Source organism: Poecilia reticulata, linkage group LG4, assembly GCF_000633615.1.
Source record: "Poecilia reticulata strain Guanapo linkage group LG4, Guppy_female_1.0+MT, whole genome shotgun sequence".
Classification (NCBI taxonomy): domain Eukaryota; kingdom Metazoa; phylum Chordata; class Actinopteri; order Cyprinodontiformes; family Poeciliidae; genus Poecilia; species Poecilia reticulata.
Genome location: NC_024334.1, coordinates 13,929,922 through 13,949,399, shown reverse-complemented (window position 1 = coordinate 13,949,399; position 19,478 = coordinate 13,929,922). Strand labels below are relative to the sequence as shown.

Here is a 19,478-nt window from a genome sequence, read left to right as displayed (position 1 = left end):
ATATATCTAGTGCCGATCAGGTTTTTTCCTGCCGATTCTGATCATCAATACCAATCACCGGTACCGATCACATAATTATTATTTTTTTTATTGGCACAAGACATTTTTTGTTTGATAAAGCAAAAAAAGAAAAGTGGTACGATACTGATATATTCCTCTTCCCAGGAGAACACATTATAACATGTACGTGACGGTGTAAGTGGAGCAGAAGCTCTACAAAGTTTTAAAACCGGTGAATAGTTGTTGCTGTGGCCATATTTGTTCACCAATCCCTTGATGATATGCATATGGATGGCTATGATATCTGCTCTGCAGCTGCCGTGTCCTACTCCAATGAACTTTGCCAATAAAGCACTTTAAACCCAGGCAGGATTTGAACCCAAAGTGCCTCTATCAGATATGACAAGTGTCCTATCAGTGCACCACAGCAGTTTAGGAAGCCGTTTCGGCACCATGCTCAGTCAGCAGAACCATGTCAGTTCACTGCACAAACATAACAAAGCCGTGGCTACAGTCACAGTCTGCAACAGCACAAGCCAAACATGTCACCCAATCCCTCCAGCTTCTGTCTCCGTCGGCCTTGGCAACCGTCCACAAGAGACCAGAGATAATTAGAAGCGCTTATTAGCCCAGCAGCCGAGCGGTGTTTGCAGACTGATGCCGTGGTCACGAACAGAGGGGCTCTTACAAAGACACCATGTTAAACCTCTCGTTCCGTCAGATCATTCATGTTTTTAAATCAGGAAATTACAAACTCAAAATGATGCTCATCAATGAGCGAAAGATAGTTAAGAGTCACAACAAAAAATATCCAATTATATATTTCTACTGGAACATTAAACATTATATTTTGTCATAGTTTCATGTTTTCATTGGAAAACCAACATTACGTCTCTGCTTCTCTGGTTGTTTTGTAGGTTTCATTCATTTCTTCTCTAATGCTGTTCAGTTAAGTGTCAGAATCCGTCCTATAACCTCAGATTTCTCTGATAATCAGTCCCAACTGAAAGCAGCTGACGGCTAAATTGGAACCTTGCAGTGTGTGTTCCTACACTATGCTGATGGAGAATGCAGCATTCTGCTTTCTTCTGCTCTTAATATTAATGGTCTTTACCAAACTTTTCTTTGCATTTTATCTCCAGTTTGAACCTAAAGTAAAGAACATTTTGCATTGTTTCAAGCTTTAGATAAACCCGTCAGTCTTGAGAATTATGCTATTATTGTTAAAAAACCTGCAGTGTTTTATATTTCATTCAAAATAGTTTTTGCCCAAAATACTGTCACTTTATCATGACTTTTATGCAGAACAACCATTACAAAGTTTCTTCCTGGAGGCGTGGCTTGTGTTGAGGTTTCAACTTTTACCTCAACATATTTTATCTCACATGGGAAAATGTTGGTGGGAAACGTTAAACCCAGACTGAATTGCTGTGCAAATCTGTTGTCATCATAGTTTTTCCACGGATACTTGTGTGGAAGTATTTGTGTTGACATAAGCAGGTTTTATCAGTGAAGCATGTTACTTTTCAAAACCAATCACACACAAAGGATATCGATAATACTTTAAAGACGTTTTCAGTTCCTGTGGTCCCTGAATGTGTCCAGCTGTTGTGGTGAGCTGTCAGTCATGATTCCACACACACACACACGCACACCCACACACACACATCCATCATCCAAGGGCCCACACTAAAACAGGGCCAAAAGTTTAAACTGGAAAAAAAAACAAAAAAAACTTGAATCTGAGATGCGCTTTTTAACTTTTATTTTCAGTTTTCAGTTTTGTTTCAGCTTCAAAAATAATTTTTCAGTTTCTCATCTTTTTTCTTCAGTAATTTTTTATTAATTTTTTTAGCAAACTTTATGGTCCCAATTTAGCTCCATCCATAAACACATATTTTCCAAAAAAAGGGATTTCAAAGCATCAGCTTCCTTAACTGTAACATTCATTGTAGGCTTGCTTCTTCCCAGTGCCCAGCACGTCTCACTCTGGAGTCAGAAGCGTGTTCTGGCCACAGCTCAATTTGTCCGTTAACTAAAGGTCATGCCGAGTGTGTTTTACCAACCAGTCGGTACTTCAGAGTTCATTTGCTGCCTCTTACCTCTACCCTACAGCTCACACTGACTCAGCGTTTTAAAAGCAGGCGGAGAAAATCAGCATGGAAGGCAAGTGGTGGTTCTATCTTACTGACAATTTACCATGAAGCAAGAATGCATGTTTGCAACTTTTTTAAAAAACCTAGTAATGCTCTAACTGTATCACATAGTTCAAAGTGTTTAAAATAAGCATCTGTATCAGATGCACTTCATGAGCTGGATGAAAATTTACAATTTATGTCATTTTTAGATGGAAAAAACAAACATGTCTGAGGTAATATGTAAACAGCACATTGTCAGACCCTCAACAACAGCAACATTAGCTTAGAAAGCCGTTTAGAGAAAACATTCCAGACTGTCTGTTTGTGATTTAACATCATTCAGTGGGGAAAAAAAAGGTAAATGTCTGGTCTATGTAAACTTCTGCTTCGAACTATATCTATGTGTAAATGTGTTTTTTATCTTATATTTTATTTCCCCTAAATTCATATATTTGCACTTAATGGTTATGTTGTGAGCATGTGAATAGGAAGTCAAATTATTTGTTTGCAAACACAAATCTTGGCCAACAAAGCTGATTCTGATGAAACTCCCTGATTGTTTGCAGCTCTCTGGGTCTCTCTTACATTGAAGAAGCCATGATTCATAATTAATGGCTTTCCCCAAAATGACTCTCTTTATTGTTTCTTCAGTTGTAGAACATCTGTAGATAGAATACATAACCACAGAATAAAGTCTTTTGGGCTCCATGAAAACAATATGAAGTTCTGATTCCTGTTGCGTCAGTAGGTTTTGTTAGTTGATGGAATAATATGATCATGAACTTTATTTAAAAAGGGACAATATACAGCTCCAACATAAATGTCACCATTTGATGAATTGTACCAGTTTAAAACAAACATTTATTTTCATCTGCAGTCCCTTGACGGGTTACAAAAATGGATATACTATGCAATGATAAAATAAGACTAAATATAACACTATGAGTTGCTTTCTAATCACAACACACACACAGTCATTTAATCACTACCACACATACACAGTCATTCAGTTAATGTCTACATACCGGAGCATTTTTAAACAATATTTTTAAATTAGATTTGAAAACTCAGAGCTGCAGCTCCTAACATCATCAGTGTGTTCCTCTGAGTAGTATCCGTAGTAACAGAAAAGGCCAATTGTCCAGTAAGAGTACAGCAAAATGGGATGGTACAATCTCTCACAGATGATATTCTCATAGATTGTCTGCCTCTAAGCGGCAAGTATATGGAATTATGAACAACATACAATACAGATTTTTCTGATTTGGCAGGATTACTTATGCTTGTCTTCTGAACAAACAGTAGGGTATGTTTGTTCATTTGTATCAAAATGTTTGTATGTATTCCTTATTTAACCAGAAAAAATAACTCGGAGATTATAAACCTCTTTTCCAAGAGTGACATGGCCAAGACAGCAGCAGAAAACCTGCGAACAACTAAGGTCCTAGTAAGGAGCCATGAGGTTCTCCCTCTAAAACAGGATGGAGGGCAGAACAAGACCCAGCAGCTTTGACACTCAGTTCTACCAGATAAATAGCTGGACATCCACTGTATGCACATTTTCATAAAATGTTCAGGAAATTGTTTTATTGTCTCAAATCAAATGACTGAAGATTCTGTTTTCCAGGTTTTCATGTTCAGGAAGGTTTAGAGGAAGTCATTTTTTTAAATGTTAATCTAGAAATCTTCCTCTCCATTCATTTCCTATGGAACTTCTGCGATGAGGCAACAGAAGCTTTTCCTCATCCAGCCGAGCAGCAACTTGTGCAATTTGTGCATGTGAAACTTAGAGCTCATATACATTATGTTTTTGAAGACTTCTTAATACAGGAGGCAGAAAATACACATTTAGAAATGTGCAAAGAAATAAAACAGCTTTTCTGGTATGTGAATGTAAAGTTTTGTCCTTTGATTTTAGTTTAAAGTCACTAACTAAACATTCCCAAATTCAATTGTATGTCCGTCAGATATAACAAATGTCTCAAAGTATCAACAACTTCACATCAATATTATTATCTATGAAGACAATAAAGGAGTAAGAAATTCACAGGACTAAAAACACGCACAGATCCACACAGCCCGGGTATCAGCTTGCCTTTGTGCACAGAGGAGACATTCTTATCAATGCTTGATGATAATATAGAAGAGGGACGTTTTTCCTCCCACAGTGCAAGTAGATAAAGTGCTGGACTCTGTGAGATACGGAGCCAAAGAGCAGCCGCCCGCCCTCCTTCTCTACCTGACACCCACCCTTTCTTTCCACCTTTGTTGTTTGAAAGACACATCAGATTGTGTTGCAGAGGAGAATGCTACCAGAAGACAGGCGATACCATGTCTGCTTTCAGGTAAAGAATGTCAGATGATATTAAAAAACCGAGAGGGGGTGAGGGGGCAGCAGAATAAAAAGAATGTCTGCCATATCAAAGAGCATCAAGTACAAATCAGTGTCAGAATCCAAGATATCTTCATATAACATTTTGTAGCGAATTAGCATCCGACATACTTTTGGAGACAACCTACATCAGAAAAAGTGGCACGTCACACTGCAGACTGCTGGTGACAATATATGAATGTATACGTTTTTTAACTGCACATTAATCACCATGACTATAAAACTATCCATGCAATAACCTTATGAGCTAGACTAGACATCCCACCACTCATACTCTGCTTGTGCAGCTGTGCTCCTACGTTTTCATATTCTGAGAAAAGTTCTGACAATTTGGCAATTTTTCAGAGAACGTGACAGATAAGAAAAGTTTTCTATCCTTTACAATTACTGAGATTTCTTGAAGCTTTTTGTAATCAATTGTGTTTCTTTTTAACTTAAAAAAAAAAAAAAAAAACAGAAAATACCCAAAAAGACCATGATCAGAAGTTCATATAGCATGTAGTGGTGGGCAGCACTAACCAAAACATTAGTTGTGCTGACCTCAAAGAATTAATCATAAACTTTAATTCTGCTAACACTAAAGCACTATACCAGCTGGGGGTTAAGTAGAAACTAATGCTAACGTGCTATACCAGCATTGTATTTAGCAGGTGTCAACACCCACAATGTATGTGTTAAGTTGCCCTCAGCGGGGTCAAACTTACAGCGATGCATTCTGGGTACAGAATGAGTATGTCGATGTTTGGGTACAGCTCTATTTCACAAATATCAGCAGATGTTTCAATTTTAGAAAGGGACATAAAAGGTTAAAAACAGCTTAGGATGTGAGGATTGATCATTTCAGGTTCTGCACAAAATATGAACCTGGTGGTCAGACAGAGAGCAGTGATGAGGTCAACCGGGGTAATAGCTGCTGACCTGACAGAAAACCCAGAATTTGGTCTTAGACATTTCTTGGTGATCTTAAAAACTGTCAGGTTATGTTTATTCACCTTGGTCACCAGAATGTCACCAAAAAACAAAAAATAAAAATATATATTCTATCATAAATTACTGTCTTGAAAATAGGATCTGGCCTGGTAGCTTTTACTTCTTGAATCTTTCTGAAATAAATCAATAATCATTTCGGATGTGACACAAAACAAACTAAGACAAAAATAAAAGTAAATACAAATATATGTCCCCAGTAATCAGTTATTAGAAATCTATTGATTACTGAATCTAGACTGGATTAAGAAACGTGTTACGTTTCACATCAAACGACTTTCAACAGACAAAGTCAATATGACTAATTACAGTTCTTTCAGCTAATAGAAGAAAAACAAATCCAAACCTGGCCCTGTGTAGGAGATTAATTGTTTATATCTGGTTGTGCCATGACTGACAGAAACAGCTCCCATGATGCATTTGTAAAAGATTCAAATGTGTTACTGTGGAGGAATTCTGATCCACTCTGTTTGGATTCAGTCACATTAAAAGGTTCGACAAACTGGTCGTTTAAGGTCATGCTACTGCTTCTGATTGTGTACTTGAGCTTAAGGTCACAGAGTGATAGCCGTAGATTTTCCTGACAAGCACAATTTACAGTTCTTTTATTTCTGGCAAGACATCAAGTCTCTGCATTGGACAAGACCGTCACACTACACCACCAAGTTTGACTGTCAATATTAAGTTCTTCTGAAATTCTGTTAGTTTTAAACCAGATATACAGTAACAGAACACACACGCTCCAGCTGACTTGTCAGTCCATAAAAAATGCTTCAGAAATGTATCCAGAGAAATGTAAAAAAAATTGAGACAAACCTTTGTGTTCTATAAGTGTTTTAATCTTAAAGGTCTGGTAGTAAGGTCTGAGTGTGACACAAAACCAAAAATATGGGTATCCACAATTAATCAGTTTTACCCAGTCAGGTTGCTTTTTCCCCTGAATAAATAAAATCCTCATTTGAAAACTTTTTTGTTTTCTCGGGTTTTCTTTTTGATATTCAAATTAGTCTGATGATCTGAAACGGTATGACTAAATCCATAGGGAAGCAGTCACTTTTTCACAGCCTAACTTTTATCAGCATTATCCTTTCTTCTTTATTGTTGTTAAATGAATGAGTAAGTGTTTGATGTACAAAGGAGTCCCAGCCCCAGCTCCACACACCAACAGAGAGAGGGAAACAGTGATACGTGGAGCCTGCAGCCACAGCACCTGTTCAAACCCAAACCCAACATCTCAGTGTCGGCACCTGAGGTTTGTGCATAGTACCTGATGAATGCGAACCAAGACAAAACCAGAGCAGAAAGCCAACACTGTTTTACAGCTTTGCTTCATGGAATACACAATGCATGATATTGTTTACATCCAGAAACTTTGCACATGTGCATAACGGTGGAGGGCAAAAAGACTATTTCTTTACTCGTCATCCATGGCTGCACTGCCGCAGTGGAGCAATTCCATTAACAAAATCAAACCTGGAGATGTATGTCATTAACTTAGTGCAACCATTGAAGAACAACTCAAAACCACTTGTATTCTTCTTTTCTCTGTATCGTCTAGCTACTCTCAGACCCGTTGCCATAGCACCTGATTGACAACAGCGCCATTAGCTGACAGAGCAGAGATTACTTTATAGTGTATCAGGATTCAATACTAATAAACACAACATATTTCCCACACAAAGAAGAGAAAAATCACTCTGATATATTGAGAATGTGGCAGGAAGACAAGTGGGATTCATGGTCGTCCCCCTGCTGGAGGGAGGGATTGTGTGTGTGTGTGCGTGTGCGTGTGTGTGTGAGACGTCACTTTGAAAAGTGTTAGATGAGGTCTTCAAGCAAGAACACACAGCACAGGACGACAGTGCTGGTCAGGTGGATTGTGTTGCATAGCAACCAGTGCATTTACAACTCCCTCAACTACTCTAACTTTTGGAAACATTTTTTTATGTGGGTATTTTGAGTTTTCTTATTAAATAAGAACAAGATGCTGCCATTGTATTGACCAGACTCCCAAAAGAGAAGGAAGACCCCAGCTGGCCCAGGTGAGCGCTCTACAACAGGATAACGAGGAGCAAACACACAAAGATGGTCAGAGGAAAGGAACTACACACCTAAACAATAAACTGCCAAGAACTATAAACGGCCTGCATGCAAATTCCTTTGCCCACGTCAAGCCTTTGAGATGTTAGCAAACCCAGTCTGTGCATTTACCTTGTAAAAGCTGAGGTGGTTGAACACCCAGGTTGTTGGCTCCGTCTTTGTGAGTGTGTCTGTGTCAAAGAGGGGGCAGCAGAGGATAAATGCTGTCCTATTTGCTTCTCTTCTGTTCTGCAGCCACTGTCTGCATCTCTCAGGCAACAATCCCACAGCCAACAGGGAGAGCAGCCTCTTGTTTTACCTGACACATTGACTCCCTACAAAGCAAACTGGTTACTTGTGAGACTGCTTGTCCACTTCTTTACCTTTAGCTTGTTTACCTGTCTGTAGTAGCTGCCTGCCGTCAGAGCTCACCTTTACACCTGTCAGTGTAGCCTGGCTGTAATTTAGTTGAGCTGTCTACCTGCAAGCTGCTAGCTTCTCGCTCTCTCTCTCCCTCCCTTTCTCTTTTCTTTCTTTCTTTGTGTGTGTGCTGACATTAGAATAGTCCTTCCTCCTTTCTTACCTGGACTCACCTAACCTGTTTGGCAGTGTTGCTGCACTCTGAGTTGGTGATTAACACTGATCTGCTCATTCATGCAGGAATTTGAATAAGTATCTGTGACCTATTTCAGGCACACAAAGGCAGAAAGAAAGAGCTTTTTTCCCCTTAACACAAAGGAACACGAACTATAAACATATTTTGCTCTATACACAAGAAAATAACTAAGTAGATTGCTTCTGTGAGATTTAGGAGGAACAAGAGCAGCAGATACTGGTGATTAAATGCTGAAAATAAGTTGGTCACCTCAACAAAAGCTCTATGTCCGTAGGTTAGCATCAGAGAGGAGAAGGTTGTCCAGGTTGAACTGGATATGGCTCAAAGATCATTTCCAAAGTATATTTTATAATTTTTTCATAAATAAGTTTAGAATACTATGGGGAATTGCAACAGCACAAAAAACTCCATATCAGATTGTACAAGCTAGGTTAGCTTAGCAAATTCAGTTTCTTTTTATAACATTGATTCACAGCAAATGTCATCTCAAGGGAATTCACAAAAAAAAAAGTAAATTCAGTTGCGCACATTCCAACTGATTCTATATGAAATAGTACAGAATGCTCAATTAATTATTCAAAGTAGATTAAAATGTTTCAACCCAGCAGTTGCATCAAATCATTGATTTAAATGTTCATGGCAGGACAGTTAAATAAGAAATTAAACATGTGAATAAACTTGTTTATGCAGCAAGTCATTCAACATCATGGCAGTGATGGATGTAAACAGTTACATGAGATATATTCATAATTCAGAGCTCAGCATTTATCAGCCTTCAGAGGATAACAATGGGATAACCAGGAGCAAACACACGGAGCTAAAAGCTCCTCAAAGTTGGGAGCAGCTACATCTGTGGCGTTTTGGGGAAATTATAGTCAGTGATTTTACAGAAGAACGATGGATTCAACAAGCTCCAATAACTTTCTATGAAGTGTGATGCTGCGAGAGCTCTGATGGAGCCATTGGCACATTGTCTGAAAAAACAAAAACAAACCATCATCATCCTACTAGTTGCCATCGTCGCCTTGGTGGTTTGTGCCGTTGGCAACATCCGGGTGTTGATCATGTGACTGATGTGATGTGGAAAAACTTTTTGCATTGCACTTTTGTGAAATATAGCTATTTTGATATGGACGGAAAAACCCCCACCTTCTCCTGGTGAGTTTCTTTTAAAATGGAATCAATATGCAACAATTCAATAATTAATGGAAAAACAGCTGCCGATGTAATTATGTGACCACAATTCTTGTTCACAGGGAGACATCCTCCACCCCTTCCTTTTCAACACCAGACCTGTTTTGTGCAAAGTGTTGTGTGAATGGTCAGAAGCTTATGGCTGCGTTTCATGCAGCAGTGTTGATGTTTGCCTCAGTTCGTCCGCTTCCATTTTATGACCTGGTCTTTCATATCATGACATGAAAAGAATCCACTCATCAATCCAGACAACTTTTTTATTACCATAAATCCTTGTACTTACCCATATTTTTAGCCTGAAACATGAATTTCAGGTACAGACTCACCCAGAGCCAAATATAACTAATTGCTATTTGTGCTCTTGGGATATGAGCCGTTTTGACAAATATGCAACGTGTCTCTGAAATAGAACCACGGCAGAGGTAGAGACAGTGCATCAGAATATCCTCCCTTATGGTTTCTAAGAAACTGGTTGCACTATTTTAATCAATTGTACCAAGAGCCACTTTTATAATGAGATAAATTCATTGCATACTCTAACATGTCTTTCTAACATGTTTTTCCTCTTTACTTGTTTCTTAGAACCTCTTCAGGCATAATACAATATTGCTTTCACCTTTTATGGTTATGAGAGAGAATCAGTTGCATATTAGAAGCTTTTTACTCTGTTAAGGTGCTTCTTTGTAATACTTGATCTGACAGATGCTGATGCTATATGTGGGTTTATTTACCTAGAAACAGCATACAACTATTATAGCAAAAGAGAAACAGAAGACACAAACTTAATAAAAGAGTTGAAGTTTCTTGTATTAAATTTGCATGCGAGGCCAAAAAGTGTAGATTTGATACATTTTTTTTAGTTATTTTCAAACGTTTGATACACCCATGAGATAAATGGCTTGATACAGAATGTGCATAAACAGATGACAGCAAACATCTTGAACCACACTACTGATTGGATAAGAGGCTCATCAGTGGACAAGCTGAATGAAAATGCTGCTGCTTAGGTTTAGACATGTTCTTGTCCTTAATATTTCACACCCCATCACTTTACCAAGATACACAATTCAAACTCCAAAATGTTGTGTGCTGTAATGAAGTGGGTGTAGCTGCACTTGGGTTGCCAGGTGGGGGGCCAGGCTTGACTTGGGGTTGCTAGGTAAATAATTGTGATGCAACAATTTAGATGTTTTGCAACAGGCTGTTTTACCAGCAGAACTTTTACTTTTTCCCCAACAAAATGGCTGAGTGTTTTTTTTTTTTTTTTGCTCTTGCACCATCTCTTAAAGCAGAATATTTCCATATGGAAGTACAGAAACATGCAAAAAATGACTTTTGGATAATAGTGGACCTTTAAACTGGTAGAAAACCCAAATCTTCCTACTTTATTTAAAGATACTTTTAATATAGTTCCTTTATTGCATTTTGATGGTTAGAGGTTTAGACAACCATCAACACTTTGTCTTTTTCCCCAAATACCATCTTCAGGCCTTTGTGTCTAAGTTAAAGAGCTGACTTCAAGATTAGACAGAGTTTTTCTTTATCTTATCACAACAAAAACAATAGAGAGAAAACAAAATAAATTGGTTTTGTACAAACTATGAAATGTACAAATGCACTACTTTTTGAAACTGAAATGCCGCAGCTAAAAATAAGCTATGTTGAGGAAGACGGCTACATTGTACATTGTAAAGCAGAAGTTTATTGGCCTCAAGGCTCAACTTTTTCAATCCAGGATATTTATCCATCATGTGTCTGAAAACCTGCACACAAAGCAAGATTCCACTCAGACCAGCAGTTCATGAAACAAATCAAAACTGCAACAAAAATCAAATTAAAGGCTTGTGCCAAGCTTATGACCACCAAAATCAATGATAAAAAAAAAACCTCTAAAAATGAAAAATGTGTTGAACAGAATAATGGGCTCACAGAGTACATTGAAAAACTAAGTTTGAAATTAAATTTATTGTGAAAAAAATGGACCCATTATGTCACATGCATAATGAACTGTTTTTCATTATGCATGTGAGAAATGAAAAACGGTTCCCTTTTTTTGACAAGATATCACAATCTCTTCTTGTGTTGCCCTCTTAATGAGACACTTGGACCTGCCTCTCGGACGCAAGATCTAGTCTGGGTGGGACAGGGGAAAGTCTCACTCTCAGAGGAGCCTCCAGAGGAGCTCTGAGTCTGGCCATGATGGAGAATACTGATACACACAGGTATGTGGCTGTGAATGGGGGAAGGAGTTTCACAGCTCTCAGTGCTGGATGGATACTCCTTTCAGACGGTGTAATAGAAAATTTCGTTTTCAGTCTTAATTCATTCTTGAAGGAACTGATTATACTTTTTACCATTTATTTACTGATAATATCTGTTTTGTTTTTGTATTTCTGCAAGATGTGTTTGTCCATTAAATAAGTTTGCAGATAATGTTTAGATGTATGCCGTGAAAGCAGAAGAGACCTGAAGACGTCTTGGGTAAAATGCTTGATCTAATGATTGTCTTAAAGGACTGATGTGTGGGATGTAGTTTGTACCCTGTTTGAGCTGAACCCATGAACTGACAAAGAAGTGTTAGAAGTTCCTCCTGAAATCCTTATCAACTGTCTTTCCTGCCATAAAATCATCTCCTCCAAGAGGTGAGAGATAGTTCATGAGGTGGGGTCAGGGTGTCTCTGTGGCCATCTGGCAGTAGAGATAACATCAGACTTTGGGAGAGTCTTTGTCTTGCTGTGACTATATAACGATGTGATGTGTGTTGCTCAGGGCTCTTCTCCTGACTGCGCTCAGTGAGAAGGGTCTTCGAACGCTTTTGCCTTCGAATAAAGAAACTTAAAGACAAAGATTAATCTTTCTCTTATTGAAACAGATTCTCATTCCTTGATAATGAAATTTCCATAACAACGGCAACCAAGTAGCATCCCAGGTCCAATTTGCCCCACTGCAACTTTAAAGTGCTGTAGGTTGAACCTTCCAGAAGCTGGGATCCCAGATATGAAGGTATAGCAGAATCAGTTGTAGTGTGATCCAGAGTAGTACCCACAGGCCCCTGTTGAGATTCCCAGATGAGTGTCTAATTTCTCAGCCAGTTTTTCAAGGTGCTGAGAAAATTTCAATGACCAACAGAGAGGCTTCCAAAAATGTCAGAAAAAATTGGAAACATGTTTGTCCTTTTTCCTTAGATCCTCTTTGTCCACAAAGTGAGTTTCTGTTTGAAAGCTTTAACTTTGACAACAACAAAGCTAATGCGAGCTAGAGGGATGTTCTGCTGGTTCAGTACTAAACAGATGTCAGACAGGAAGACCCTCAAGAGGTTGATCCTCAACTATCTCCAGTGAGGTCTTCATTGGATGCGCAGAATTTCGCCTCCCAGCCTGGCATCAGGGTGGATGATGTCATCCATCGTTGATTTCTCAAGTGCCTTCAACTCCATCCGGCCAGGAGCGGACCGCTACATGTCCTAGTGGACATAGTAGGTTACCTCACTGGCTGTCCACGGTGTTTGTGAACACAGGGCTGTGTCTCCAGCAGCCTGGTCTTCAGTACGAGTGTCCCACAGGGAATTGTGCTAGCACCGTTCCTCTTCACCCTTCTTCATCAACTCTCCCACTAACAACTTAACACGTTCTCTGATGATGGAGACAGACGGTGAAAAGATCATCACTGATGGACAATGTCTCACACTCACACATGCATGAAGCCGTTTCTGAGCTGCAGATCTCCTTCAGTGATGAATATCTGGCTGTTCCACTACCTCCATCACTGCTCCCAACAAAATAAGTATTCCAGTGTATGTTGGCATTTGTAGTTTTTACTCATTTAAACAATCATTTCTGCTGGTATCTGCAGTTTTTATTGTCATTTATGTTGCAGAAAAAAATGTGCATGTGCTCAGATGCACATTTTGAATTTTTCTCTTAAATTACCCTACACACAATCCTTCATGCAACATTACGCTGCTTCTACAAACTGCACATTTGTGTTGAAATTTTGCCCTTACTTTAATGCATTTCTCATTCTTTATTTCTGCTTTTATATGTTTTATTAGCTGTCCTGGTATGAACCGACTTGCTTTGATCGCCTGTCACATCGCTGCTGTTGCATTGGAATTTCCCCATTGTGGAATAATAAAGAAATGTTTATTCTATTCTTCACACCCCAAAGCAGACCAACTGACTGAAAAATTGAGCTTTAAAACTTTTGATTAAAATTGTATCTTTAGGTGTTTTAAAGTTTTTTATGTTGCTCTGACCAGTTTTTTGTGTGATTGCTCACATTCACTGTTTTACTGTCTGTCACAGATATATTGATCCAAATTTATGCAATTCTCCTTGCTGCGATTAAAATAAATGTCCATATTTCAATGCCATGTTTACAAATGATTTTTCTTTCAGAACATTTAAAAATCAAACTTTTGTGAGAGAATTAAGAATGTACAAAAACATAAGCAATAAGAAGTGTTCAAAGTTCTTGCTTTATCACTGCATCTACAGTAAACCAAGTTGTAGAAAACCGTTTTCAGAAATATTCACACTTACAAAAACAAATCTATCTGTTATTCCACAGAAACAGAATCATTTCTGGATCTGTATGCATATCAGGCATAATCATCTAGTCTTTTACATGACTTCTCATATCAATAAAACATTTAAGCAGATTATAAGTGTCCAGTGGATCAAAGAAGTCATCTTTAGAGAGGACACAGATTCTAATTAGACATTCAGTCAGTGTTCCGGTTTACATGTAAGGACAGTTATTTGCATTTAAATTTGATATGATAGGAGGAGCATTATGTGAAATGACAAGTCTGTCCTCCCTTTTTATCCTCTTGACACTCTGCGTCTCATTTAGTCGGGACCTTTTTACGGCGGTAGTGTCATCAGGCCTGTGGTGAGTCAATACGTCTGCTTTCTATTCATCAGTAACTGGAGCATGCAAGCAGACCAACTCTGCGGTTGTGGGAGTTTCATCCTAAATCTGTTTGGGCGTTTCCTGTATTCCACTTATCTGTTGACAGTTCATTTGTTACTTGAATCGTATCTTAAACTTGTGAAATGAGTTGTAGAGTTTAAGAGTTGTAGTGCACTGGTTATGTGCAGATCTGTGTTTCCCAAAATCAAAGTTCCAACTTTAGAGGTTCATGCTTCCCAAACCATAGCAGGATCAGAGTCAGTCATTATTTTCAACCTGGGTATCTGCAGGCCCAGATTCCAGCCAGGCCTCGACTGGCTGCTGGACATTTGAAGAAGTGAGCCAACACACTTTTAGACTTGGTACATTTTTTGACCAACCAGCAAAGAACACAAAATCCCACCAAGTGTTTTTGATCTAGTTTCTATATTATTACACATGAAATAAAACAAAATTAACTTACATTTGTAAGTTACTTTTCAGTATGATATATGAGCTTGTTTTAAGTTAATAATGTCTTATTATTGATGAAAAAGTAATTGTTGAATTGGAAAAAGTTTTCACTTTATAAATGAAATAATCTTACTATAGAACAGGTAGTTGAAATCAATTTGTTGGTGGTTGTAATGTGTATGGAAAAGTTCAAGAGGTATGAATATTTCACCAAACAACGCAATTTCAATTTAAAGACATCTCTGTAAAACTGTCCTCTCCGTTGATTCTGGCATTTAGCAAAAAAAACATTCTGGTCACATTAACTGACCTAAAATATGAAAAGTTTAGTCTGCCGTAGACAGTAGGGAAATGGATTGTGTGTTTTTATATGGTTTATGTAAATATGATTTTAACTGTCAATACACACATGCGCTCACGCACAAACACACGCACACAGCCAATTGCTTTTATTGTGACTCCAAACTCCATCTTCCTCTTTCTGGCATAGTGACAAGTTTTTATAGTGACATTTTTTTAATTGTATTGAATGGTGTATTGTAATTGTATTGAATTGTATTGAATCTTTTTTGTATTATATTACTGTACAAAAAGTAGTTTTATACCAAGTCCTTAAAAACAGTAATATTTCATCTCCCCAAAGAACTGATTTAAACCTGTTCAGATTTGCTCGAAACAAAAGTGATAACTTCTGAAGTTAACTTTAATCAGTTTAACTTAATTTAACAAATTTCATTATTAATTACAAGCACAATATCTTACATTTACTATACATGAGTGAAAAGGGAGCAAGAAGAAATATCTTATAAACCTGCCCCTTTCTCAATAACTAAAAAATACATTTTCAGGCCCATATTCATTACAAGTGTCAAACAATATATTGATTATCACCTCAAAATTATACAAGACTTCATTTTTTCTTGTTTTGAGTAGATAATTTTGTCAACTCCTCATCCAGACTGTTCTATAATTTTTACTATGTACTGAAATGTGCATTTGTTTTAAAAGTATGCGCAGTTTTGCTTTTCAAATCCACCTGCAACCCAAACTAAACCTATGAACCACTGGCTTTGGAGCAGCTGAGTGTCTAAGTGTGGGTACAGCAGACAGATTAATATCAACCTGGGGGGTAAGTTCCACAGATCTGCCTCCATCTTTAACCTGCTGTGTCTCAAGATGTCAGCCTTCCAAGAAAAACATAAGTGACATGGAGGCTGTGCCCATTAAAATGAGAAGTTGAAAGTGAGTGATGATGAGTTGTGGTCACACTGCCAAGTGAGTCACAGATTGCCAACAGTGGAGGAGGCCTGTCTGTCCCTAATTGCAATTAGGCATCATTTTCTAGGTGTAACAGCACAATGATTGGGGAGGCTTGAGCTCTCTGACTCACAAGGCTTGGACAGGAAGGACAACTAATGACTTCCTCTGTAAATATCAGTGGACAAAAAATTACATTTTCCTGCTTTATTAAGAGTTTCAAGCCAACACCAGGATACTCAACAAAATGCGAGTTTTGAAAATATAGAGCTATCTGTTGAAACATCTATAGTAGCTGAAGGTATTTCAATATCTACCACATGGCTGTGAATGCATTAATAGAAGAGGTGTTTAAAATGAGCCAAAATGATGTTCTAACTTCAAATTACCGTCGGGGAAAGGTGGATGTGTGTTTATCTCCATACTGCTGTAATTAAAAAAAAAAAGATTTCAAATTAGGTAGAGATTGTTCCATTAAATAGCACAAACAAAAAAAGAGAGATGACTTTTTTAAGCATGCAAGTTAGCTAAATTAGGCACAATTGGGCAAAACTAAATAATTGGGCAAACTAAACTAAATGATGCTTCTTATAAAGAAATTGTTATGTGTTAAATATTCATCAACAAGCTTAGTACTATATATAAAATACTACCTGTGGTATGGAGCGTTAATGGAAGTGTCAACTTTACATTTGCAAAATAACATTTGAACAACTTCAAACTCTTTTTACCATTTGTTACTCTTATACACACACACTAATGTAACCCAGATATTAGCAATGAAATCTCCACACAAGTCCTGGATCGAACTTGAAAATTGCAATTTATTCTGCTGGCACTTAGCATTCGCCAACAACTTATAGGTAGAAGTAAGAGCAACATAAATAATCAACTGGCCTGAACACAATGCGCTGTATAGAAAAACAATTAAACAAGCTTTGAAAAAAATTAATAAAATTAAGTTTTGAGGTGGAAGATTTGCCCTGAGGAATTTTAGTAAGCTAGTTACTTGAATCATTCAAGGAATCATTACAACCCTAGCCAGTATCTCAGTAAGAAGACTGTCCAAAATCCACTGCAAATACATTCCCACTTTTACTTAACTTCCAAGTGCAAAGTGTAAAAGAAACCAGTGGATTCATCAGTTCCCACGGGTGACAAAAAGTCAGCTGGGCACTAGCTCTGAAAGTTAAGGCACACTATGACCGTGTTTTTTGTAGTCAAATATTAAAACTTTCAGAATGCCTCAGAGTTTCTGTAGGACTTTTTAGAGGTTAAATACACTTAGCCAGGTAAGTTTCCTTGATTTGCAAGAAATCAAGAAAACATGATGATCTGGAAGTGTTTTTCTTCAGGGGAACAGAGACTATGTGGATCTGTGTGGTGATCACCGACTGAGTCTTTCATCAGGACAATGCTGCAGTTCACGCCTGCTGGAAAAAAAAACCTTCTGACATGAAAGAAACTTCCTTTGCATTCGGTAACATATGTTCAGTTTTTAACAGTTTTAATAACTAGTACACCAGAAACAGAGTGTGTAGAAAGGTATACACACAGTTTGCATAATCTAGTAATGCAGTGTTCATCTAATCATGCGGTTTTGAGTCAGACCTTATGTTCAGGCCAATCACAGGAAACCAGAAACTACACAGATATCCTTCACTCACAACACACAAATGCCTGTTGTGAATGGGGACAGTTTGACCACATTCCCATACTGTATCAAAAGCATTCATCGGAGGTAAATCAATAGCTCGGTTAACAATCCAGGGTCAGCACTGATGCTCCCAGTGAGAGAGGAGACAGAGGGACACATTTACTATGACACAACTAATCACTAGTAAGGAGTTACAAGAGAAAGCAGAACTACGTGACATGGAGGAGAAGAGGAATGATGGGAAAGACAGACAAGGGATGGACAAATGCAAGCAAAGAGGCCAAGAGCAGGTGAAGGTTACAATAGAGCATCTATTCCAGGGTTGAACAGCAAGAAAAAGTTGAGAACATAGAAAACTGAAATATTGATAGGTAGGTGTAAAACTGCAAAGGAGATTTCAGATAAAATCTATCTCTGGTTGTACAGGAATAAAAGAAAAATAAAGTAAGAGAATATCAGCAACAAAAGGCTCCAAAAGAAGATTTTTTTGTGTGTTTGGAATATCTGCCAAACTATTTGAGAGGACAGTTAATATAAATTGTCTCAAACTTTTAAAATTATTCAAATAAGAGTTTTTGAGCTAACCTCATTTCACTGTGATGGCCACACACATTATTTAGAAAACAAAAGCTAGTGCAGTGAGATCTCTGTGTTTTGTTTTTTTTTTGCCAACAAAAATCAACTTGTGTATGAAGAGTTACAGTAAGTGGCTGTTTAACATATAAGCATCGAGGATAAAGCAAGGTGAAGTGATAGCTTTTCTACAAGGTTGTGCCTATTCAAGTGTCATTCACCAGAACATATTTGCACTTCTGTAAATGCATTCTGAATTTCTATTTTCCTTTTAACTTGACTTTTTTTGTTTAAAAATATGCTAAGAGATAAACTACAGAGGAGCACATGACCCAGCAAAGCTGCAAAATTAACAGGCCACATGGTGACTGGTGACAACTCTCACAAGGCTCTTGGTCAGATGTGTCAGTGGTCCGACATGTTCGCAGCACTGAGTTTGCAACTTGTACAGGATTTTCCGACTATTGCAGAACATTGTTTAGCTGTTCCATGGCTAATTAACACAATGATGTCCCGTGGCTGACATGATATTTAAAGAGTGACATTTCTAGGCTACCATGGATAGCACACAGTAAAATAATGGCTGATCAACCTTAAAAAATGAATACTGCAGCTGGAGATGGTAAAGTCATGTTAGGGAGAACTGAGATTAGAAGCTCTCTGCTTAGTTTCTTTTTAATGTTTCAATTTTCAACAGATGCTTAAGCTTATATCTATAGTTAGAGCAACCAGAAGACTTTAAATAATATAGAAAGGACTCCAGACATTACCATTTATTTGCAAAAAGTGACATTTCAATTAATTTCTTGTATGCGTACATCTCAGGCACAAAACCAAACACAAATGACATCAAAGTGAACAACCCTATTTTTTGTAATGAAGATCCCTGATGTCAACACTTTATGATACACACAGATCTGCTTCAAAAGTATACCAGTTTGGGATTTTTTTCTGGAAGATATACAATTCATTTTTTGCTAAGAATTGTTCACTTGGAAGAAATGTCCTTTATCTACCTGAGGGAACAGATCCTGAAATAGTAACTTTGTGACAAAATGTCCAACAACAGCCAACTATAAATGGAATAGTAACCTATAAAAACATGCAAACAAACAACATTTGACATCCATCCATCCATCCATCCATCCATCCATCCATCCATCCATCCATCCATCCATCCATCCATCCATCCATCCATCCATCCATCCATCCATCCAT

The 19,478-nt window shown here is 37.8% G+C and overlaps 1 protein-coding gene across 2 annotated transcripts in view; it reads right to left on the bottom strand.

Annotated features, from left to right (window-relative positions):
• naaladl2 (N-acetylated alpha-linked acidic dipeptidase like 2) overlaps positions 1 to 19,478 on the bottom strand; it is a 415,941-nt gene that overhangs the window by 356,960 nt on the left and 39,503 nt on the right. Inside the window, exon 1 of one of the 2 annotated variants that reach the window (XM_008407820.2) lies at positions 7,729 to 8,064. The exons of the other annotated variant lie outside the window; for it this stretch is intronic. The gene's annotated coding sequence lies outside the window, so the exon portion shown is untranslated. Of the gene's footprint in view, positions 1 to 7,728; positions 8,065 to 19,478 lie in introns of those variants that run through there. 2 annotated transcript variants of the gene reach the window in all.